The sequence below is a fragment of the Alosa pseudoharengus genome, unplaced genomic scaffold (assembly GCF_046254945.1).
Source record: "Alosa pseudoharengus isolate Yale_2024_CS ecotype anadromous, Long Island Sound unplaced genomic scaffold, YU_APseudo_1.1 YU_APseudo_1.1_scf_11, whole genome shotgun sequence".
Lineage (NCBI taxonomy): Eukaryota > Metazoa > Chordata > Actinopteri > Clupeiformes > Clupeidae > Alosa > Alosa pseudoharengus.
In genome coordinates, this window is record NW_027468576.1 from 396536 (window position 1) to 423232 (window position 26697).

Genomic DNA, 26697 nt, shown 5'->3' on the forward strand with positions numbered 1-26697 from the left:
AAACATGCGTGCAATCAAACAACTGCATATAGGCCTATGCCATGTAAAAACGTGACATTATTGCGAATTAAATTGAGTTTAGTTTGCATGCATTTTTTTAAAACTCATGTCGTAGGCTACGGCCCGGTTAGGAATGTACGGGCCGCGGCCCGTTGGGGACCGCTGCCTTAGATGGCAGGAAAAATCTTCAGCCTATAAATTGAAGCAGAAATAGGCCTACACCAAATGTTGAAAAACGTTTACGTGTGATGAAGTCTTAGGTAGGCCATGTTATTCACCTATTCTAAATCTGAAGGAGAAGATCCTTTTGGAGATTATGGTCGATCGTCTATTGAATGGAGGTGCGTCTGCGTGTACGACGGTGTCCACTAAGCATACCATGCTTATTTCGACCCTCTGCCCAACATAGCTTGGAGGTTGCAGTGGTAATCGTGATGATAGTGTCCGTAATGGACGTGGTACAGACAGCAGGGCTAGTAGAAATAGGGCTCTAAACTACAAAGTCACCCGCAATATGATGCAAACTTCTGGGTAGCCTACTCAGATTACCCGCGATAGGAACTGATTTGACCAGAATACTTTATTGTAGGCCTTGTGGTTTAGAAACCATATACATCTTAGGGGTTGGTATACATCTTAGGTGTTTTCCTGTTAATTTGTTATGTGGGTAATATGAAAAAAGGAAAGTAAACCTGCTCAAATATGTTGATCCAGTATTTACTGAAAGGTGCATAATTTGAGGTGCTTGCCATCCAGTGGCAAATTAGATGGGTAAATTTACCCCCTTCATAAACTTTTGTTTTACTCAAAGATTTTTACATTTACAGTAGGACTTTATCTCTCACCACTTTCAAGCCATGGCCTTTTGAAATTTTGATATAAAAATCCAATGGTGTTGCTTTCTTAACCCTGACGCCTATAGTTTGCCAGGTTTAAAAAAGTTATGAGAGGAAAATATTTTTATTTGGTGTGAAACACACACATACCTGTTTTTATGCTTTTTTATTTGTTTTATAATTTGTATTAATATTTATTTTATCATTATTTTATTTAGAAGCTAAGGTTGCTAGTGTCTAAAACTAGATAAAAACACTACTTTCTGTTTGCAGTTTTGTGTGGTATTTGAAAAAAAGAACATTGCATTTTCAGAAATAGCCGGCCCTCCAATGAGATGACGTTGGCAGAATTGGCCCCCAGCTCATTTGAGTTTGAGACCCCTGTTATTGTGCATCAAATTAAAATGTTCTCTTTTGCAAACGTAGGCATAGCAGAATAATTTAATAATGTTACAAAGATACTACATCAATCTCTATATTTCATTAGGCTACTAGGCTATTTGTTTTGCCTTATTATTGATTCATTTAGGCTAGGCCTTTTTATTCAGGGGCCGTATTCACAAAGAATTTTAAGGCTAAAAGTAGCTCCTAACTGGCGAATTTAATAGCCACTCCTAAAAATAATGGGCGTGTCACTCCTAACTTTAGGACTCCTAATTTTTTTCACAAAAAGTAATTCACGAAGCATTTTAGACCTAAAAGTAGCACCTAAAAGTCTGGGACAGCTTAAAAGAATTCGAGAGGACTCCTAACTCACTAAGACTTATTCATAAACAGCTTTTTGTGGCATTTTACGCTGCGATGTTTTGAAATGCGCTATGCGGCAACAGGAGCTTCCAATCCCGAGGGAACAATTTTGCATTCATAAAAGGAATGCAATAACGCCACCAACAACAACCAAAACTACTCATTGTTAACATGTAAGTGAAATGTAACGTTTCATTGTGAATCAAATTAAAATGTTCTCCTCTTTGCAAACGTAGCCTAGGCATATGGTGACAGATTAATTTAATAATGTTGCAAAGGTAGTGCATCAATCCATAGGCCTATGTTTCATTAGGCTACTAGGCTATTTGTTTTGCCTTACTCTTTATTCATTTAGGCTAGGCCTTTTTATTCAGTTATTAATCATCTTCCGTCCTTCTCACTACTTGTGTAGCGCACGCATTCTCCGACCTGTCACCTGTCACTCATCATCGGAAGGGAGGTGTTTGGAATCATTCCCGCGTTACAATCGTCAGCCAATCAAGGTGGTCACTTCAGTCAAGCTCGTGCACGAGTAATGACGTCATCTATAGCAACCAAGACTCACTCCTAGTTTAGGAGTTGTCTGAAAGGCTTTGTGAATAACTTTTAAGAGAAAACTCCAAGCTAAAATCTTTTAGTGCGATTTAGGAGTAGCCTACCCCTAGTGGTAAGATAAAAGCCTTTGTGAATAGCCTACGGCCCCAGTTATTCATCATCTTCCGTCCTTGTGTAGCGCACGCATTCTGAGACCTGTCACCTGTCACTCATTATCGTAAGGGAGGTGTTTGGAATCATGCCCGCGTTACAATCATCAGCCAATCAAGGTGGTCACGCTTGCCCATTTACACAAATTAATGGTCGAATATTACTGATGCTCATTGTTATTTAAGAACATGCAGTGTGCGTAGGGCACCAAAAACATCTTGCTCGTAAAAAAGCATCATACCGCACATTGTGGCGGGTCTGTTATTTACTGTAGGCTGCGCAAACCAGGGCAAGCCTGCATTCGAGGCCTTCTGTTGAAGAATTTTATATAAAGCCTGCGCTAACAGTAATCCTCCTGCCCCTGATAGGCCTACCACAGCTGTGGATATGTGTGGAATTTTCAAGTAATAACACAATCCAATGTGTGTCTCAATTGTCCCCCGCTGACCACCTCACACATTTCTCTAGATTTTGCAACGAATTTACATGACACATTGCCATAAAATATGCCAGTTTTAGGACACAAAATAATGTTTGTAATGATACCAGTTAGGCCTACGTTTAACAGTAGCCTAACAAGTGTAACTAGAATGGCGGTTCCGAGGAACTGCAAGAGTGGGTTTGATCAGGGGCATGGAACTCGGCCTCATTCAAGGATTCCAACGGTACCTCATTTATGAAAATCGGGCACACAGATCAAAAGTTATCTGCATTAACGCAACATCCAATAAGCTAAAACGCATAAATAACGTGGTTGCTATGCTGGTTGCTATGGTGGTCGCTAGGTTGACATTACAGGGGTGGTTTCTAGGTTGTTGCTAGGGTAATTAGTTAGTTGCTAGTAAGCCATCTTAAGCTGACTGCATAAAGTGATTATTTTAAGAGATACATTTTCAAACCAGAACTGTGTATAGGTCATAGTTAAAAACGTATCAGAATCTCAGAAATAATCACGTAATGCAGCCAGTTTAAGATTTTTTAAGAAGTCAGATTTTTTAAAGGCAATCAAATTTCTGCTGACTCTCTTCTGGCTGCGGTTAAAGGCCAGCGCCTCCTGAGAGGCCTGAAGGGTCACTTCTGAGGTTGTTGGCTGCTGGAACCGAAAAATGGACTGCATTTTCTTAAAAGACAATGTGACTGAATGTGACTGAAGTGCGGGCAAAGTTTGCACAGAAATGTACGATTTTTCCCACCCTCATCGACCTTGTCATAAAACTTGTTTAAATGATCACACGACGCCTCCTTGCTGCTTTGTCGTCTACATCAGCCTTTCTCAAACTTCTTTGACCTGAGGCCCAGTCAAAGCATACTTTGGGGTCATAGGGCCCACCTACATGAACCCACCCCCCCATCAAATTGTAATGATATCACAATTATTATTATTTTTATACTATATTGCCTACATGCACTTCAAAAAAGTCAATGTTTAAAGTGCTAAGATTGTTCACAAAAGTTTGTGAAAGCATGCACATCAGAGTACTGCTTTATTAATGTAAAATATAATTAGGCCTACACTAGTTTCATTGTTTTTGCATTGTTGCATGATTGATATGCTATTTAATTACATTTCATTTGAATGCCTGAATGTAAGAATTCAGGAAACACAATACCAGCTTTTAACATTTCTGCTGTTTACTAGTTTATGTAAATCACATAACACATGAACTGTTTAAATACTACTAATAGCCCATTACTGTACACAATAATGTGCCCATTCATTAACATATATTAAACATCAGGCGTCTTGTTTACACATTTAAACCATATTTGCACTTTGAATGCACTTTGTGAATTGCCTCCCAAATTGTTCCATTCTTCCTGTCACTAAAGTCCTACTGTATTTTATATCAATTTCAATATTTGACATCTGCACATAAGGTCTACTCATCTAGACAAATTAACGGACAGAGCCTTCTGATAAGGCTGATTATTGCATCTGCAGTGATGTATCTGACTTGACTACATCTGTTGCTGTTGTGAAATGCCACAGTTACCATAAAGCCTTAACCTTTACATCCACTGACATCTAAACATCCAGTTTGTTGAGGACATTTGACACGTGTTGCCTGCAGTTAAGGGTGCTAGGAGAAGAACATTACAATGTTTACCTAGAGTCCATCTCTTCAATAAACCTTATGATGTGATATTATACCATGTTTATTTTCTTCCTGTGTTGTACTAGATACATTGTGAAACTAACATGTCTACAGCTAAACACACCATTAACAGTGCAGGGATTTTATCACAGTGGTAAGATGTTACTATACACAATATGTACCTTGTGGAGTTGTGAATATTTTAACGTTGACACTTCAGCGGTGGAGGTGGGCTAGTGTATCATATGTGGCACCATTGTGTCCACAGATCTGTGATGTAGCATCTGAATTGATTACATCTACGTCTTTGGGCATGTTATAAATCGCCAGAATCATGTCGAATGCATGTACATTTTAATGCATGTTTTTCTGAATTTCGGAGGTCTTGTTATGAAAGCGGTTTCCCAATCATTCATATGGGAAAAGGTTTTTACACTTTCAACATAAAGTTTGTATATTTACACTTCGAATTTCGTTACAGCATTTATATCACTGCTACTGGCCTTGTCGTAAGTTTTTAGAGGGGGTGGTATTTTTAGGTGTAGCTGGACTAAGTTAGCTTTACTGAACTCAACTCGTGTTTTTTCTGGAGCTGCGTCCGTAGCCTACTTGCTGTAAGTTTTACACTTACGGTAGCATAATGAGGGTCTCTACATGTAAACCGAAGCATTGAGAATGTTGTAAGTGTACAGGCAATTTATTAAAAAGTTTTACACTTACGGTAGCATAATGAGGGTCTCTACATGTAAATCGAAGCATTGAGAACGTTGTAAGTGTACAGGCAATTTATTAACAAGAAACACATCCGCCATCTCTTCCGTGTATATCCTGTTGCGTTCAGTTCTCATTCTGAGTTTCACGCGAGATTTACCCAGAGAGTTCTGTTTTCGCCCGTCTGTATATGTGAACGAGACGTGAACAGTACTGTTTTTCTTTTTAATAAACTGCCTGTAGACTTACACAGTTCTCAATGCTTCGGTTTACATGTAGATACCCTCATTATGCTACGGTGTAAGTGTGTTGCTATTTGGAGCCTTTGTAGCGATTTATTTGTACTACGTTTAGTTCAAGCATCGTTGTTGTTTGGTGGGTCAGGTGACGAGCCGTCGAATCACAGCACAGCACCCAGAATGCATTGCAACACACCGTCATGAAGGGACTCAGCGTTAGGTCGGCTTTAAATAGCATACAGAACCAATAGTAATATAACGTTGTCTGTAAGCTCCACAGATTGTGGCAAGACAATTGAATTGATTGTGGACTTCTTGCTGGGCAACGATGAGTAACTTGAATAGTAATGCTGCGTGGATGTGCATGATATCTGTATGAAAGTGTGTTTCTCAATGTAATAATCTATACAACTGTACACATGACTAAGTTCGAATGGAACTAGCTGGGCATAGGACTGGGCTGAATGGATTGGTAAAATACTTTATTTATTTATTTTTTTAATGACCTATATGAACATGGTTTGGCTTTAAAAAAAAGATGAGACAATCTTTTTTTACATGACCTTTACACTTAGTGCTGGAAAGGCATTGAACTGGCCTGAATGGATTTGGAAAATATATATATATTTTTTTTTAATGACCTGTATCAACATGGTTTGGCTTTAAAAAAAAGATGAGACAGAGCTTCGCGCTGTCTCATCTTTTTTTACATTACCTTTACACTTAGTGCTGGCAAGGCATTGAACTGGGCTTCATTCGAGGATTCCAACGGTACCTCATTCATGAAAATCGGACATACTGGTCAAAAGTTACATGCACACACCTTCATATACACAGACAGCCCAGCCCAGCCCAGCCCATTAGACATTGCCAGATGGCTTAGAACTCTGCCAGGTGCAAGTAATCAACTCTAGCAGCAGAGCTCTACCAGGTGCAAGTAATGAGGTGCTGTGATGTCATAAAGCCCCAGCATTCCGCCATTCATTTCAATGGGGCCCAAAAACGCAGAAAAACGGGAATACCGCGAAAACGACAAGGGCCAGCGACACGAAAGCAACAAGCAAGGTACACCGATTCGGGCCTGAATTTTTGGAGTTCGAACCGCTTCGATAGCTCAAACGGTCTAGGAGCAGTAGTTCGGCCAAAAAGTGGGTGAAAAGGAATAATAAACTAGAATTGCGGTTCAGAGGAACTGCAAGAGTGGGTTTGATCAGGGGCATGGAACTGGGCCTCATCCAAGGATTCCAACGGTACCTCATTTATGAAAATCGGGCACACGGATCAAAAGTTATCTGCATTAACGCAACATCCAATAAGCTAAAACGCATAAATATAGTGGTTGCTATGCTGGTTGCTAGGGCAATCATGCTGGTTGCTATGGTGGTCACTAGGTTAGAAGGCCAGGCCTCCTGAGAGGCCTGAAGGGTCAGTTCTGAGGTTGTTGACTGCTGAAACCGAAAAATGGACTGCATTTTCTTAAAAGACAATGTGACTGAAGTGCGGGCAAAGTTTGCACAGAAATGTACGATTTTTCCCATCCTCATCGACCTCGTCATACAACTTGTTTAAATGATCACACGACGCCTCCTTGCTGCTTTGTCGTCTACATCAGCCTCTCTCAAACTTCTTTGACCTGAGGCCCAGTCAAGGCATACTTTGGGGTCATAGGGCCCACCTACATGAACCCCCCCCCCCCATCAAATTGTAATGATATCACAATTATTATTATTTTTATACTATATTGCCTACATGCACTTCAAAACAGTCAATGTTTAAAGTGCTAAGATTGTTCACAAAAGTTTGTGAAAGCATGCACATCAGAGTACTGCTTTACTAATGTAAAATATAATTAGGCCTACACTAGTTTCATTGTTTTTGCATTGTTGCATGATTGATATGCTATTTAATTACATTTCATTTGAATGCCTGAATGTAAGAATTCAGGAAACACAATACCAGCTTTTAACATTTATGTTGTTTACTAGTTTATGTAAATCACATAACACATGAACTGTTTACATACTACTGATAGCCCATTACTGTACACAATAATACTGTGCCCATTCATTAACATTAAACATCAGGCGTCTTGTTTACACATTTAAACCATATTTGTACTTCGAAATTCGCTTCCAAATTGTAGTAACTACATCTATGAAGTCTAAGGAAGATATCTATAAACATACTACATGGTTAAGATACATTTTGACAGAACTACAGACTTCGTGAAAGTAGCCTAGTAGCCCTACATAAAAGGCTCCATTAACTTCATTGCAAAATCGCGGTTGGTCTGTTTACACACTAAAACCATATTTACACTTCGAAATTCGCTTCCAAATTGTAGTAACTACATCTACGAAGTCTAAGGAAGATAATCATGTAGTCTGTTCATAGATAAGATACATTTTGACAGAACTACAGACTTCGTGAAAGTAGCCTAGTAGCCCTACATAAAAGGCTCCATTAACTTCATTGCAAAATCGCGGTTGGTCTGTTTACACACTAAAACCATATTTACACTTCGAAATTCGCTTCCAAATTGTAGTAACTACATCTACGAAGTCTAAGGAAGATAACCTTGTAGTCTGTTCAACGATAAGATACATTTTGACAGAACTACAGACCTCGTAAAAGTAGTACCTAAAATTAGTGTGATAAATGGCCATCACGTAGCCTAAAGCATATAGCACTAGCATATGACAACAGCAAATAGCTAACGTTTACGTTAGCCTAACTTACTTATCGTTGACGTTGACCCGACACGTTTATAAGTTAGACCTTAGACTGATAAGGACGTCCATCAAAATTCCGTGTGTATCCTGTGTATCTTTCGTGCTGCTATCCTGTTGCCTTTTCCCTGTTGTTCCGGCAACAAGGTTTTTACGCGATATTTGCCACATCCCAGAGAGTTGTTGTTTGGTGGGTCAGGTGACGAGCCGTCGAATCACAGCACAGCACCCAGAATGCATTGCAACACACCGTCTAGAAGGGACTCAGCGTTAGGTCGGCTTTAAATAGCATACAGAACCAATAGTAATATAACGTTGTCTGTAAGCTCCACAGTTCGTGGCAAGACAATTGAATTGATTGAGGACTTCTTGCTGGGCAACGATGAGTAACTTGATTAGTAATGCTGCGTGGATATGTATGATATCTGTATGAAAGTGTGTTTCTCAATGTAATAATCTATACAACTGTACACATATCTGACTAAGTTTGAATAGAGCATGCTGGGCATAGGACTGGGCTGAATGGATTGGTAAAATACTTTTATTTATTTATTTTTTTAATGACCTATATGAACATGGTTTGGCTTTAAAAAAAAGATGAGACAGCGCTTCGCTTCGCGCGTCTGCAGTCAGCCAAATATGAATGTAATATTGCAATTGTTTATTGTACAGAAAAATAAAAATGAGATGTCAAGCAGTCAATTGACTACATTGCAGTCAAGAAGTAGGGCAAATTAAGACACTGTTTTGATTTGCGTAGTTGCATTGCCCCCAACACTGACAATAACATAGCAGATTTCGATTTTCGCTACCACCGTGTAGTCAAGCCTTAAGCCATACCCAAGTAGCCTTAATCGAGGTAATGTTTAATTATGCATGATTTATTTTGTTATTGAATTCGTAGGCTGGGATTCCTCTCGGTAACAATTATGTTTGGTAGCCTCCTGCTTTTTCAGAGGGGGCGGCAGTCAGGCTACTGACAGAGCGATGTACAGTGGCAGAGCGAAGCACAGTGGCTGAAAGTGGTACTAAAGCTTCACGCAGCTTCATGCCTCGTAATGCGCGAATGAAGTGGCCATTTGGAAGCGATGCCCACTGTATAGAGGTGAGAGACCTCACTCATATGTACTGCAAAGACAAACAGTGTTGTTAAAGGAAGGAATGTCCTTGCATTGCAGCTGGCTTGCCATGCATTGAGTTCTGTGCATGTGACCCTCTAGAATGCCCCAACTCCCGTCTAGCTAGAAGCACATCTTAAAATGGATGTTTATTCCAAGCACATGTGAAAGTAATTGTAGTGAATAATTACAGTGCATGAAAATGCACTGTACTGTTCTTCCTAGGCTTCTTATTCTTCTTCTTCTAACGCAATTAATGCAGCTTCAACCGCTTAACGTAGAAACTTCATTCAAACTATGTTACGTAGGTCTTACTTAGGACATGGGTGCTTTGTATTTTTCAGCTTTGTAACTTTTATACTTTTTAAACTATTAATTAAAAACTGTTCAAAATTTCCCCATAGACTTAACATGGGCTGATGACATCACAATAGAGCTGTTAAGCAATTAGAATCCTATGGCAGGTGTTCGGGCCAGCTGCATCAACTGCCAGTCTCAGGCTTTAAGCATACAAACTGGCCCTATTAAGACTACACATCCTGTTCAACTGCTTCCTCTGCCAAAAACTGTTTCAAAATAAAAGTCCTCACTACAATATTTCACTGTTAAACAATTTAACCCTTTAAACTACTGAACTTTTATCTGTTCAGCCATTGTAACTGTTACTTGTCATCAACTATGACTCCTACCCACTGTAGCTAGTTAGCTAAGATAGCTAAGTAACTTGGTTAGCATAGTTAGCATGCTAGCATGTTAGCATGCTAGTTAGCATGCTAGTTAGCATTTTTAGCAAAACTGTTAAAAACGATTAGCTAAGTTAGCTAAGTCACATGGTTAACATAGTTAGCATGCTAACATGTTAGCATGCTAGTTAGCATTTTTTGCAAAACTGCTAAAAATGATTAGCTAAGTTAGCTAAGTCACATGGTTAGCATAGTTAGCATGCTAACATGTTAGCATGCTAGTTAGCATTTTTTGCAAAACTGTTAAAAATGATTAGCTAAGTTAGCTAAGTCATATGGTTAGCATAGTTAGCATGCTAGCATGTTAGCATGCTAGTTAGCATTTTTTAGCAAAACTGCTAAAAATGATTAGCTAAGTTAGCTAAGTCACATGGTTAGCATGTTAGCATGCTAGCATGTTAGCATGCTAGTTAGCATTACTGTTAAAAATGATAAGCGAAGTTAGCTAAGTCACATGGTTAACATAATTAGCATGTTAGCATGTTAATTAGCATAGTTATCATAACTAATAAAAATTATTAGCTAGGTTAGCTAAGTCATATGGTTAGCATAGTTAACATTTTAATATTGTTAGCATGCTAGTTAGCATAGTTACTTGGTTACCATTATTATCTTTAACATAGTTAGCATAACTACTAGCAAACATTGGAGCCATTCCAACTGTTAGTTATCGTCAACTATCTGCCTAAATAATTTAACCATTTCAATTATCAACCTATTTAACTGTTCAGTCATTCCAACTATAGTAAACCTTATCTACCAAGCAAATAATTTAACCATATGAACTCATCATATTTTTGCATTTTCATGCACTGTATTTCCTTCAGGAAATGCTTTTCTAGTTACTTAATATTAATCTTAGACTGGCGAACTTCAGGAAAACTCAGGAATCAGGTTTATTCTGTTACAAGCTGAGAGGGTACAAAAAAGGTCTATGGTCTATGTAGGCCTATCCCAGGCCTGAAAGGCCTAGGTTGGCCTGTAGCCAACTCCTCTCTTCCGCTCTACATCCTTAGTCTGACAATCCAAAATCTGATCTGACAAACATTGCAGTTTAGTTACTTTTAAATGTTTTAAACAAAGAACAAAAAATGGCGCCAAGAACAATCCCACTTGGTTGGCTCTTCACTTGGTATCAGACACACCTACTCACACCCACTTCACACCTATATGAATAGCATGAGGAGAGATATCTTATATATCAGAAATATCACTTATAGAATGTTCCAAACATTCTCACAATCACATTACAATCCTTGTAATGAGACTATCAAAATGATACCAGACATGAATACATTTACATTTCATGATACATGGATACATTATATCAAGGTAGCATCCTTTGTCTTGTGTAAGTGATAGGCCTTAAACCAGCACATTAGCATTCCATTGGGGGAGGGGATGGGGTCTTTGTTTAAAACCATGAAGGGTTACATGGCTAACTAAAAGTAGTCTTGAAGTTAAATTATTATCCATAAATTTTATTGCTATCACATGTTAATTGCAGATATGAATTTTTACAATTGTTGTTTCCTGATTCTTTTTCATTGCTAACACTAATGTTAATATATGCCTGTAATATATCTTCAAGAAAACACAACATTTAAATATAATGGTTAGGTTTGTCTTGCAAGTTTGAATTTTTACTTTACCCATACTGTCCTGCATTTTCCTACACACAGTTGTTGTTCCACAATGTTATACTAGCCTACTTAGAAACAAATGTGTTTGCTTTGACACAAAAAAACAATCATGTGTCATACCTGGGCACTGGAAATGTTTGTGGAAAAAAAAAACTTGAATTAAAGGCATATGTACATGCAAGTTCTAACATGTTTTGCATGTATGCCTATAGGGCCCCATTGTAAAAATTCTGCTGAAAAATTCTAGTGGTACAGGATGTCTGTTATGGGCTAGTGACACTAGAGAGTTTACTGAAATGTCAAATAATTAATTTTCATGAGATGACAAAGGTTTCTAGTACTTGTTAATTGTACTGTGATACCTGTTGACTTTTCAAAACTACATTTATAGGGATCTGGTATGTTGTTTTTCAACATTTATTTAATTTCCGCCTATATTCTGGTCATGTTTATGGGTATGTATTTTAGAAATGGTCACATTAATTGGTTATTTTACTATTTCATGACCTTTAGCAACTTGCTGTGGACACACATTCCAAATTTGGTAAGTTTCTGATCTTTATTTACAAAGATAAATGTGATAAAGTATTCACTGTCCCTTTTGTAAAATCCGGAATTTTAAAAATGTAAAATATTTTTGTAGAGGATGCAATGCCTAATCTCACTGCTGTCAGCATCACTAAGAACAGTGCGCCTTTTACTGTTAAACACCTGAAAAATATTAAGATGGTGTTTTCTTTTCATGTCGATCACTAGGCTTGAATGAGTTATATGTCTGAATTCAAGCCTTCCGTTTTTAAGCACCAGAATTGCTCATCATGTCATGATAAAGTTTACACCAATCATCAACTTCTAATGTATCCTTATGCTGAGAAGTCCGCTCTTTTTGCCCCAAACATAGGCTATCGTTTGTGTGCGAAGCATGTTCAATAAAGACATTACACAATCTATTTTTATTGTTGTAGGCCTAATACTGAATGATTGAATGATCATATATATAAATATAGCTGCAAGCAGCAATGCGGGGGCCTAGCAGTGCGCTATAGCAGGAATGGCGTTGCCATGGCATGAGCAAGCACTCACAGCAAGTTTGATTGCAAATGGATAAAGAACGGCTGAGAAATAAGCTCATTTACTTTGTTACAGTGCCCCTAGAGGCCAAATTACACCAATGTCCTTGTGCGTTCTCACAATCAGCTACCATGTCCTTGGACATACAAAGAGTTGCTGAGATGTGAGCTCACTTTCTTTATTACAGCACCCCTAGAGGCCAAATGAGACCACTTTCCTTGCATGTACTCACAATCAGCTACTTTGTCCCTATATTAAGTTCGGACTTCATACATCAAAGCGTTGCTGAGATACAAGCTCACTTCCTGTATTGCAGCGCCCCCTATTGAGGCCAAATGATGCCAATTTCCTAGTGCGTCCTCACAATCAGATACCAAGTCCCTGTACCAAGTTTGGACTTCATACATTAAAGCGTAGCCGATATGTTAGCCCACTTCCTGTTAGACGGCATCATCGCCATGTGTGATTGGCTGTCACAGGCAAATAAACTTGAAATTAAAAAATCTGACGAGTATCGTTTGTGCGGCTCGGTCTGAAGATCATTTCCGCCAAGTTCTGTGAAAATCGGATGAAATTTGTAACCGCTGAAACTTTGCGTAGAGTTTGGACAAAATCCAATATGGCGGAGGTCCAATATAGCGGAAAGTGACGGGATAGGGGTCGATGAACTTGGATGGTCCAAGGATTCAGACGCTTCCTCAATTGTGAAAATCAGACAAAAGAGTCAAGGATCGATCACGCGCATGAACGCATGTCCAGCATTGAACTGGTGATGGCACTAGAGTGTTCAATGTATATGCATAAAAATTGCTGTGAGTGATTGGGACAGTGTCCTGACTAATGGTATCGAGTTTTGTTATGTTAACTCAAAGCGTCATGGAGATGTTAGTCCACTTCCTTTTTGGCGGCTTCATCGCCATATTTGATTGGCCGTCACGGGCAAACAAAAATTAAATTGAAAAATCTGACAAGTATCGTTTGTGCGGCTCGGGCAGAAGATTATCTCCGCCAAGTTCCGTGAAAATCGGATGAAATTTGTGACCGCTGAAACTTTTTGTAGAGTTTGGACTAAATCCAATATGCCGGAGATCCAATATGGCGGAAAGGGACGTAATAGGGGTCATTAAACTTAGGTCAGTCCAGGGATTCCAACGGTGCCTGATATATGAAAATCGGACTTTAGACCCAGTGGTTAAATTTTCGGCCAGATTTTGACCTTTTGGTGGCGATAGACGGCTGGGTTTAGAGATCCGTAAATGAGTGGTTAGTGGAGTGTCCCGAAATGTTCTGCATCGGCACTTTTTAGCCAGGCGTTCTATGGGCTGCCATAGACTCCAATGGCGGAAGTGGTGATTAACGGGGTCCGAGCAAAATGAACATGAGGTAGCATAACTTTTTCGTTTACATATGCTTTGATTGTTTGGGCCCAATTGTTCAAAACAAATGTGATCCGATTTCGGTTATCGGATTTCAGTTACCGGATTTCGGCTATCGGATTGGATCAAATCTTGAAAATGGGTTGTTCAAAGGGAAACAAGGATCCTGAAATTGGATTAGATCACAATGTAGGCGCTTTTATCAACGCGGTTGTGGCCGATACCGATAACCGATATTAATTTTGCTGTTATGGCCGATACCGATATTTACCGATGTCGATATATCTGTATAGAAAACACATTCTTATGATAATCAAATAAAGAGCTATTTTCCAAAATGCATTTTTTTAAATAACGTTTCAATAGCCTACCTTAGAACACCAGAGGATTACAATATAATAGAATATATCTATTATTTTATACCCTGATATAAAAAGAGAGAATACTGAATGTCTGATATTTATGCACTTTATGCAGATTAGCCTATAGGTATGGCACACTATAGGCCTACTATTTATATTACAACTCTCCCTCTTTAATTCAGCTGTGTGGTTGAAGCCTGGAAATATTGTAAACAAAGTAGCATAGTTGGCTAGCTTATCATAGTCTACTGATTGGACTGTTCAGTTTCCCCATGTGTGTTTAAGTTTAAAGGTAATACTTGTTCTCCTTGGTACAGGCACTTTTGGGAAACATTGGTATTGAGATGATCAGTCAACTTGAAACCAAGAGTTTTAAACAAATATGTGCAGCATGCTAATGTTGCTAAGCAGATTTAATAGTAATTTAGCTAGTCGTCTTCTATGAGTCCTTGCTTTCACGATTGTAATGTTTTATTTGGATTGCGTTGGCCGAGTCGCGCGTGTCCATTGAGTGAGCGAGAGAGAGCGGGGCAAAGAGAGGGGTGTTGTAAAATGGTGTTGCGGCTCCTTTAAGAGAGCTCCGTGTGTGTGTGTGTGTGTGTGTGGGAAGAAGCTGGGAAGGAGGGAGATAGAGTGAGGAAGTGCATGTATGCGACTGGAGCAGAGAGTGTGGAAGTTCAAGTTGGAGTCTGTACACAGTGTGAGCGGTGTTACTGTCCGAAATAAAACTCCATAAAGTTCAGCTCGTGTATTTTGCTCATCAGAAATGGGACCGTGACCCCGACGTTATTCTATAACATTAATCTTATAACATCGTTATAATCTTATAACATCGGCCCTCGAATAACGAATCTCCCCTGCGTTTCTGACTACGGTCTGAAACAAAGCAGGAAAGGTTAACAGGGGGTTTATACTGTTTGGTAAAGTCTACAATGAAAGTAATGTAGGCTACCGCCAAGTAAAGCGGGAGATGTGTGTTGTTTATGCGGCCGCGTAAGCTGCAAAGCACTGCTAGACACTAGAAAGGGTGTCGGTTCTGCCTTTTCACACCGCGACACAGGTTTGTGGATACGAGTGTTGCGATTTCAGTTTTGAATAGCATATCGTTACAGCCCTATTAAATTCCTATTACGACCAACTACATTCTGCCTGATACACATTATATTTAGCCTACCGCAAGAGTGCAAGGCGTGACATGACATGCAAGCCAGCCATCAACTTGACTGCAAGCAACGCGAGCAGTGTGATACAAGGCAACGTTTTGAAAGAATTTTTGTCAGATGCCCAGTGTCTTCTTTCTGTCAGTCTTGTTGCCCTGCTATTTTAAATAAGAAATATGATGCAATAGAAGGGCATATTTAACGGATTCAGTGTAGACAGATAACATGCTTGGATCGCTACACACACGTCAAATACACAGGAATGATTATCGGCCTGTTCACATCGGCCCTATTTTGACATCGGACCGATACCGATGTGTAAAAAAATGACCATATCGGCCGATAATATATCTGCGGCCGATATATCGTGCATCACTAAGTCCGAGACCCCGACCACAACATCCACGTCCACTAGTGAGGACTAGCGACTGCCTGTCGCTAATATGCCTGATGACTGCACTACGAGAGATACCTTCTCGTGTCTGGTGAGCGATAACATCTGTGGGACCTGACTGAGCTTTTGAGTGTTAGTTGAGCTGAACTGTCATCCGACGTTTGCATGTCGACGTAGTGATGCTAGCTAGCTAACTAACTAGCTATCCACCAGTGTTGTAGTACTCAAGTCCGAGACTCGAACTCGAGTCCGAGTCATTAGCTAAATTTAGAGACTCGTGACTTGACTTGGACTTGAGCACTGATGACTCGAACTTGGACTCTGACTCGTGCATTCGCACTCGCGATGACTCGTCGAGGACTCAACTTTTTTTTGTAATATATCATAAGGCTATAATTGTAGTATGTCATTAGGCTATAATTTGCTATATGATTTTAATATCTAAATTATTCGTAATACTAATTTTAGTTCAAGGGAATGTTAGGCTACTGCTTCGTGTCGTAGGCTACATCGCAATCATGTTCACATGCAAAGCAAACTAACGTTAACTCAAAATGCCTGGAGATATGGCCGCTGCTATTTCAATGTAGTAGGCTATTGCCAGGCAATATTAGTTCTCATACATGACATAACATTACCTAAGATTACACTCAGCCTAGGCTAAACAACACACACTGCTGCTGGATAGCTGATCATCGTGACTTGGTGAACAGTGTTTTCCCTGACTGACGCGAGAAGCGAGGTTCCATTCATTCATTTTCATTAGGGGCGTGCCCTGCCGTGCTTCTGTCTGTTAATTTGCAGCAGGCTATTATCGGATGAAAGAAAAATAAACTAAGTTTTCACGATCAAGATATAGCATAGCCTACTTCTTAATTTTGGTGTCATAAAATATAGAAGCATAACATTAAATTGCCTAGTAGAGTGTCCATGTAGTGTCAATGTAGGCCTACGAGAAACTGACAAACTGAACCTCTCGTGGGTAGGCTAGAAACAACTATATTTAAAACCACGAATGAACTGGATTAGGCTACTGTTACTGTTCAAACGAGCGATTTGATAGCCTAATCCACTGCACGAAAAAAAAGGAAATAGCAACGTGTTCTATTTCTAACAGGTGAATATCGTAGCAAATAGTATGGCGATGGCAGCTTAAAAAAACATTTATTTCACTCATCTCGCTGAAATGAACATGGCCTGTTGCACAAATAAATTAATTAGGCAGATGATCTACATCTTCGTTAACCTAAAGCTAGTTTTCATCTCTATTGTTAAATTGACGTGAAATATGTCTCCATAGTGTCAGTGAAGTGACATAACTATGCAGTTGCCAGTAGCCAGTGTTCACGTCACGGGAGTCAGAAAGAAGCTACCAAGACGGGCCCTGCTCTGTTTCTGTCCCTCCCAAACTGCGCTAAAATTGTGTAGGCTATTTAACAGCCAGAATTAAAAAAAAATGCCCTTTTATGATCCACACTACCTCTTACAAAATAGGCCTACTCCAACGTTTATCTAGCTCTTGTGAAGTATGAACTTCTACAACACTGCCTATACAATTGTCAGCAGTCAGTAACAGCATAATGTGACTTAATGGCCTGTGTGATTGGGATGTGAATTGCTCATTTATTATGAGTAGGCCTATAGGCTATGGTATAGTTATGGTATGGTATTCTCTCCGATATAATAAATACAACACATTGGGTTTGGCAAGAAATTTGGCAATACTACTTTCACACAAGTGATGGCACCCCTGTTTGGAGACAGAAGATTGTCCGTTTTGCTTTTAAGGATTTCATCTGCAATGGAAAAAAATGGAACGACATGTAGGCTATGCTTACTTTAGTGCTGGACTTGGACTCGACTTGATCAATAGGGACTCGACTCGGACTCGACGTGGATCAATAGTGACTCGACTCGGACTTGACTCGGATGAGTAGTGGACTCGACTCAGACTTGACTTGGAATTTTTTTTTAATGACTTGGACTTGACTCGGACTTGAACACTGATGACTCGAACTTGGACTCTGACTCGTGCATTCGCACTCGCGATGACTCGTCGAGGACTCAACTTTTTTTTGTAATATATCATAAGGCTATAATTGTAGTATGTCATTAGGCTATAATTTGCTATATGATTTTAATATCTAAATTATTCGTAATACTAATTTTAGTTCAAGGGAATGTTAGGCTACTGCTTCGTGTCGTAGGCTACATCGCAATCATGTTCACATGCAAAGCAAACTAACGTTAACTCAAAATGCCTGGAGATATGGCCGCCGCTATTTCAATGTAGTAGGCTATTGCTAGGCAATATTAGTTCTCATACATGACATAACATTACCTAAGATTACACTCAGCCTAGGCTAAACAACACACACTGCTGCTGGATAGCTGATCATCGTGACTTGGTGAACAGTGTTTTCCCTGACTGACGCGAGAAGCGAGGTTCCATTCATTCATTTTCATTCGGGGCGTGCCCTGCCGTGCTTCTGTCTGTTAATTTGCAGCAGGCTATTATCGGATGAAAGAAAAATAAACTAAGTTTTCCCGATCAAGATATAGCATAGCCTACTTCTTAATTTTGGTGTCATAAAATATAGAAGCATAACATTAAATTGCCTAGTAGAGTGTCCATGTAGTGTCAATGTAGGCCTACGAGAAACTGACAAACTGAACCTCTCGTGGGTAGGCTAGAAACAACTATATTTAAAACCACGAATGAACTGGATTAGGCTACTGTTACTGTTCAAACGAGCGATTTGATAGCCTAATCCACTGCACGAAAAAAAAGGAAATAGCAACGTGTTCTATTTCTAACAGGTGAATATCGTAGCAAATAGTATGGCGATGGCAGCTTAAAAAAACATTTATTTCACTCATCTCGCTGAAATGAACATGGCCTGTTGCACAAATAAATTAATTAGGCAGATGATCTACATCTTCGTTAACCTAAAGCTAGTTTTCATCTCTATTGTTAAATTGACGTGAAATATGTCTCCATAGTGTCAGTGAAGTGATCAATAGTGACTCGACTCGGACTTGACTCGGATGAGTAGTGGACTTGACTCAGACTTGACTTGGAATTTTTTTTTAATGACTTGGACTTGACTCGGACTTGAACACTGAGGACTCGAACCTGGACTCGGACTCGAGGCATAGTGACTTGACTACAACACTGCTATCCACTAACGTCAACCATCAACAGACGTCATCGCATTTCACCTTGAGAAGTTGCTGGTATGAACTTTTACATCGTCTGCCAAGGGAACTCAAATCACCGTCTGCCAACTTTCACACCTCTGCCATCTAGCTGCAGGCCTACGTTTCGCCACTGGACTGTCCAGGAGCAACGTACGGGAACATCATGCAAGCAACTTTTTAATCACCATGCCGGAGAGAAGAGAGAGCCGCCCACCGCCACGGCCACCACCCCCTCATCTGCTGGCTGATCTGCTCACCAGGGCCAAAGGGGACTTGTGGACTAAACTGCTGGCGAAGCACTATCACCTGCCTGTGGACTTGAGTGTTTTTTGTTTGTCTTTATCTTTGTCTGCATGAGCGCTGAGTCTGTTTTATGTCTGGTCTTGTTCTGTAAGCCTACTGTCTTTGTAAAGACAGGCTTGCTTTACTGTCTCTGTCTAGTGATCTAGCTAGACTGCAGTCTAACTGTTACAAGTAGCTTCTAGGGCCTACTAACATCACTTATTGAAGGCCTGTTAACGTTAAATCCTCCGGGTTGGTCTGAAGACACAGCTGTAGCTACGCCATATCATTGCCATTGGACTGAGTGGGACTAACGTTAAGTTAACACAGACTTTTATTTATTTATTTATTTTATTAGTTGTTCATTTTTGTTTGTCTGTCTGTCTTGTATGTCTACCGTTAGGTGTCTCTGGTACGCTAGCGATTACGCCTCTCCATCAGGCATCTTTTGTCTTGTGCGTCTTTTGTAAATTTGTTTGTTTGTCTTGATGTCACGGTGTGTAAATGTAACAGTGTACATTTTCCAGTATTTATAATTACACAAAGATGTTCTTATTTTGATACACCATGTACAGTGTCTTCTTCTTCTGGGTGTCTATGGAGCTTCCTGCCCCCCTCCTCTTATCCCCCTCTAATATTTCCTTTTTTCTTATTTTTATGTCCTTGCCCCCTTCACCTCTTCCCTGTTTCTGTCACCTGGAAGAGGTATGCTTTCTGTCTAATTCACTTTTCTAAATCTAATATATATCCCTTCTTTACATTACTATCCATCACTTTTAAAACTATGATTTTTTATATTATTTCTCTCTGCATATTTCCCTTAATGTATTGTAGTGGTAATTTGTTTGGTTTCATGTATTTTGTTATGTAACATAGCGTAACATAAGCCAGTGACTAATTAGCTACCTAGTTAGCCTACTGTAATTACTGTAGTGTGTAGGCTACTGTACTCTGGTTAGCAATTAATGGCTAGCGATTAGCATCGTGACTATTACTTAGCATTTTTACAGTGCATGAAAATGCACTGTACTGTTCTTCCTAGGCAACTTCAACAACTTGTTATTATTATTCCGCTTACCACTTTTTCCGTACGCTATTTCTCTTGAACAGTTTAACTTAGAAACTTCGTTCAAACTTTGTAACGTAGGTCTTCAAACGGACCAAGCTGCTATGTCTTTTCAACTTTTATACTTTTTAGGGCCAATCTCAATTCTCTGTTTTACCCCTTCCCCTATCCCTTCATCTTACCCCTAGCCCTTGTCCCTCGAAACCGAGTGGCAAGACATAGGGGTGAAGAATATTCCCCTTGGAAATGAGATACCACTAGCCAACCATAAGGGAGAGCTGGATGCTTGAAACACTTGAATTAACGTAATTTACAGAGATCGTACCACACTGAAAGGTAATATTTTGTCACTAGCAACCTGTCTTCTGTCAAATAGGCTATAATTCAGCTATAATTATTTTCAGCTCGGAATAAAACCGTTCAGGAATTATTTCAACAACAGCTGAACGTGCCTATGTTCGTTCGCAGCCTACCTTCTGGTCCGGGTGAATGAAACAGGGATGGGGGACAAAATAAACATGCAGTTTGCTATGTAAACATCCCACAACTCCTTTGATATTTTACAATAATATCCAAATGGTCGTTACTTGACATCAGAAGCAATCGCTACCTGTAATAGCCTATGCGAGGAGTCGGCAGCAGTAGGCCTATGCAGCATTCATATCAGACGAGCGGTAAAAAAAGTTCAGCGAATTTAGCTGCTGTTGGACTTTACATTTCTGACATGGTATGCTGCCAATTCGCGGGGTAGACATGGAAATATGTAAAATGCGAGACATTCGCGCAAATAATGATGTGCTGTTAACATTCACAAAACAGCGATTTTTGAAAACTTCCTCATGAAGAACAGGACCTTCAATATATGGTCACAAGATTGAATGCAACATAAAACAATTACCATTTTAATTTTATAATCCTTATTAATGCCAACATTTCATGTCAATGAATCTCTCGGGTGTGCTTATTTTTCCGGTGTGAGCGGTGTATGTTGGGTATTTCTCTTACCCCTCGGTTTCAAGTAAGCTCCCGATCTTACTTGGTTTTAAGGGGTATCTATCCCTTGCCCTTATCCCTACCCCTCGATCGAAATGAGAATTGAGATAGCCCTTCGTCTCACGTGCACGGGCAAAACTAAGGGGAAGGGGGAAGGGGAAGGGGTAAAATAGGTCGATAGAATTGAGAATTGGCCCTTAAACTTTTAATGAAAAACTTTTTAAAAATCCCCATAGACTTAACATTGCCGATTGTGCCATCACGGCCGTTAAGCAATTAGAATCCTATGGCAGGTGTTCAGGGGCCGTATTACAGAAACTTCCTATCTTAAAGGAACACGCCACCCAAAATCAGTAGTGATATATGTTCTTACCGTAACTCACGAGTTGAGTCGTACCTCTCCCGCGTCGGTAGGTGCACTCAAACGATCTGTCGCGCGGCGCGAATGTGTTAGCATGTTGCTATGCTAGCGGGCTCTGCCGTGGCCGTAGAGAGAGGCACATAGCAGTATTCAAACACCTCCACGTTTTACCTACTTAAATACAGTTGCACGAGTAGTTGATGAAAAATGTTAGGGCACACAACATGAAACGTGATGATTTTCCAAGCGAATAAACATGAGAACTACAATGTGTGGCGCAATAGCACTTGGGAGTACTTCGACCTAGCGTGGTAATATTATTAACACCTAATTGTAGATCCTATCCACCACAGAGTTTAGAATCCATGCTGGATCGACCCTCAGCCTCTCCCTCCCCTCTGAGCGAGAGAGGCACACACACTAGAGATGCGCTGATGGGCTATTATTTCAACCATAACTGCATAGCAAAACTTATCATCCATCAGCCATCCATCAGCACCAAAGTTTGTTGACCAATTTTCAAAACTGCACCTGCCCACCATCCGCTGGTTGTTTTAATGTAGGCTATATGGGTGATGCAGCGCTGCTGACGTGAGGCTAGAAAGCCCTTGCCTGTTCTAGAAAGACTGATCTAATGCAGCAAATATATTAAAAGGCAAAAGTCGTACATTGGCTAGGCCTATCCCCAGAATATCAGCAGCAAACTCAGTCTCTGTCGCGCAAAACAGTCTCCAAATAAAACGCACATCGGCCTGTTGCCTATTCTGCCAGCTTGTGACAATATATCGTCCAAAATGCTTGATTGCATTGCATTCTCCACATTTTTAGCTACATTTTCATGTACCACATCAGCATTTTTGTTCAGTGAATCTTTTGTAAATCGCTTTACAATTACCGTCGGGCCTATAGGCCTATTGCCTGAAGTACTCCCAAGTGCTATTGCGCCACACATTGTAGTTCTCATGTTTATTCGCTTGGAAAATCGTCACGTTTCATGTTGTGTGCCCTAACATTTTTCATCAACTACTCGTGCAACTGTATTTAAGTAGGTAAAACGTGGAGGTGTTTGAATACTGCTATGTGCCTCTCTCTACGGCCACGGCAGAGCCCGCTAGCATAGCAACATGCTAACACATTCGCGCCGCGCGACAGAGCGTTTGAGTGCACCTACCGACGCGGGAGAGGTACGACTCAACTCGTGAAAGTTACGGTAAGAACATATATCACTACTGATTTTGGGTGGCGTGTTCCTTTAAGTCCTAAGTTAAGATAGGAGAAGTGTAAGATAGGATTTTTCTCAATTTGGTATTACAGAAACATATCCTATCTTATCTCAGGTTAAGATATCCTAAGTAGGCGATCTAGCATCGACGTTCAGCTTTTATGTCTGTTACTTAGCAACAGATGAAACTTGTTGTTGGATCACCTCACTTCACAACTGATCATAATAATAATTCAATATGGAGTTCATTACCCGTTGGAAACTTGATGTAACGTCACGCTAATCCACCAATGGCTTTTGCTACCTCTGTTAAAGGAGAATTCCGGTGTGATATTGACCTAAAGTGTGTTGAAACATGATACCGAGTGTGAACGTATGTCTAGCTCATCTCGGCTTGTCCCCTGCACTCAGAAATCGGGCGCTAGTTATCGGCCTAGCCATGCAAATAAATCACTGTTTTACACCATTTACGAGTCTCAAAGTAGCTCCATATTTCATTGTTAGACTTCCGAGGGCCTTGACATTTAAAACGAGACATTGTGAACTTTGAAAAAGCACTGGTAGTTTATTTACAAGACGATTTATACAGACAGTACCTGCGCTACATATAACAAAAGAGCTGCCATCTCGCTTATTTGTAACAGTAATTTGACAGTTAGGAGAGCTGATGGGTCATCCTAAAGTTAGGACAGTTTATTTAGGATTTTGGTAACTTAGGATATTTCTGTAATACACATTTCCTATCTGGAGTTAAGATAAGAAACTGACTTTAGGATCGGCCGTTCTGTAATTACTTTTTTCCTAAATCCGATCCTAACCCTTGTTACCGTAGTTACCAAACAGATAAGATAGGATTTTCGAGTTAGGAAGTTTCTGTAATACGCCCCCAGGCCACCTGCAGCCTCAGGCTTTAAGTATACAATCTGGGTCAATTAAGACTACACATCCTATTCAACTGTTTCCTCTGCCCAAAACTGTTTCAAAATAAAAGTCCTCACTACAATAATCCACTGTTAAACAATGTAACCCATTAAACTACTGAACTTTTTACATTCAACTTTTAAACGGTCTACTTTTAAACTATCATTCAACTATCTATCTATTAAACTAGCTGTCTATCAACAACTTTTAAACTATCTTCATTCAACTTTTAAACTTTTAAACTATATACAATTACTAGCTGTCTATCAACAACTTTTAACTTATCAACTATGTCAACACTTTTCATCAACTATGACTCCTACCCACTGTAGCTAGTTAGCATGGTTAGCAAAGTTAGCATGTTAGCATTGCTAACATTTTTAGCAAAACTGTTAAAAATGATTAGCTAGGTTAGCTAAGTCACATGGTTAGCATAGTTAGCATGTTAGCATGCTAGTTAGCATTTTTAGCAAAACTGCTAAAAATGATTAGCTAGGCTAGCTAAGTAACACGGTTAACATAGTTAGCATGCTAACATGCTAGTTAACATAGTTAGCATAACTGCTAAAAATGATTAGCTAAGTTAGCTAAGTAACATGGTTAACATAGTTGGCATGCTAGCATTGCTAACATAATTAGCATGTTTAACAAAACTGCTAGAAAATGTTAGTTAAGTTAGCTAAGTAACATGGTTAGCATGTTAGCATTGCTAGCACTACTATAAAACATTAGCTAAGTAGCATGGTTAGCAGAATTAAAAATCTTAACTGCTAGCAAACATTAGAGCCATTCCAACTTTCAGTTATCGTCAAATATCTACCTATACACAACCATTAAACTGCTAGAAAACTAGGGCTGTCAATTGATTAAAAAATGTAATCGAATTAATTACACACTCTGTGATTAATTAATCTAAATTAATCGCATATATAATTTTTGCTGTGACAGTATTTGAAATATTTAAATTCAAATCGAATCATTGAATAATCATCATTAGTGACATTAAAGTTCAAAAACTCTTTTATTATTATTTTCACTGTTCAAATAATGGCCATAATAATCTATGATATGACCTAATATGCTGAGAAAATAAATTCAAAAGTGCTTAGGGAAGAAGTTTTTTTTCACTACAAGGCATTTCAGGCCACAGATATAACCTAGGGGACACAATGAAAATAAATTAACACTCCCCTCAATGTCAACACTATTTCTTTGCATTGAACTCCAGTGATATGCAAATTCCTTGCTGCAGACATTGCAGAGGACTTTATTTTAATCAACACTTTATATTTTTAACACCATCAGGCCATTTTTTAAAAGTAAATGTTCCAATCAATGATCTAGGCAGCACATTTTCTTCTCTCTCCTTCATTTTACAGTCTAATGGTTACTGACTAGAACGGCTCGGGGTCAAAGGTCTTATGGAATCGATTAATCTGCACTATTTTTTTTAATCAGTTATTTTTTCTCAAATTAATTAATCGAAATTAATCAGTTATTTTGACAGCCCTATAGAAAACGTTAGCTAAGTAGCATGGTTAGCAAGTTAGCATTGCTAACACTGCTATAAAACATTAGCTAAGTAGCATGGTTAGCATAGTTAAAAATCTTAGCATAACTGCTAGCAAACATTAGAGCCATTCCAACTTTCAGTTATCGTCAAATATCTACCTATACACAGCCATTAAACTATTTGAATATCAACATTCATTCAACTTCCAGTCTGTCAACAGCTTTTAAACTATTTACCTTCAACTTTTAAACGGTCTACTTTTAAACTATCATTAAACTATCTATTAAACTAGCTGTCTATCAACAACTTAAACTTAAACAATCTACTGTCTATCAACAACTTTTAAACTATCTACATTCAGCTTTTAAACAGTCTAACTTTTATTAAGCTATGCAACCACCATGTCTATCCTAGCATCACCGTAGTAACCATCTCTGTATTATCTGTTTTAAAGGGGACATATTATGCAAATGTCACTTTTTGCATCCTTTTGTACCTCCATTTGGGTCTCTATTGCTCCTAACAACACTCCACGCGTGCAAAAAAGCCATCCATGCGTTTTCTGTGAGTCAGTTGAACGATATTGGTGTCAGGAATCATAGGCTTCTATGAGCCATTTTCTGGCTCCCTTAACCTGACGTCAAAATAAGGGAATTTGCATAGAACCACCCTGGCGCCACCCCTCACCTCTCAACCCCCATATAGCCCCACCCACCCAATTAGTTGAAGATCGCCATTAATTTGCTGGTTTAACGAGCACGGACACCAAGCTCAATGACTACAAGCAAGAGCAAGTCACACATGAAGTGTTGTGTTGTTGGCTGCACAGAACAACACAAATCCTTGCACTTTCTCCCAGCCAAAGACGACAGAAAAACCGAGTGGCTCCACTTCATTGTCGATGGCCATGTTCCAGCAACAGTCGGCAAAAATTTTGTGGTGTGTGCGAACCACTTCAAGACAGACTGCTTTGAAAACTTAGGACAGTACACTGCAGGATTGGCCATCAAACTTTGTTTGACAGAGGGATCTGTACCTACTGTTCGTGACAAGTCACAAGATGAGCGACATGTAAGTACTTTCAAATAATGACTTTTGTGTTTCTATCGCAGTTAAGCATGAACTAACGTTAGGCTGTTCGTGTTTTGCCATTTAGCACAAGCTAACGCAAACATTACGGCTAACTTTAGCCCTGCATCTGCTTGGAG

At 39.5% G+C, this 26697-nt stretch overlaps 1 protein-coding gene across 4 annotated transcripts in view; it reads right to left on the reverse strand.

The window, feature by feature from the left end:
* The window catches only part of LOC143116548 (inactive carboxypeptidase-like protein X2), a 309062-nt gene that overhangs the window by 206652 nt on the left and 75713 nt on the right, over nt 1–26697 (reverse strand). The window lies entirely within an intron of this gene.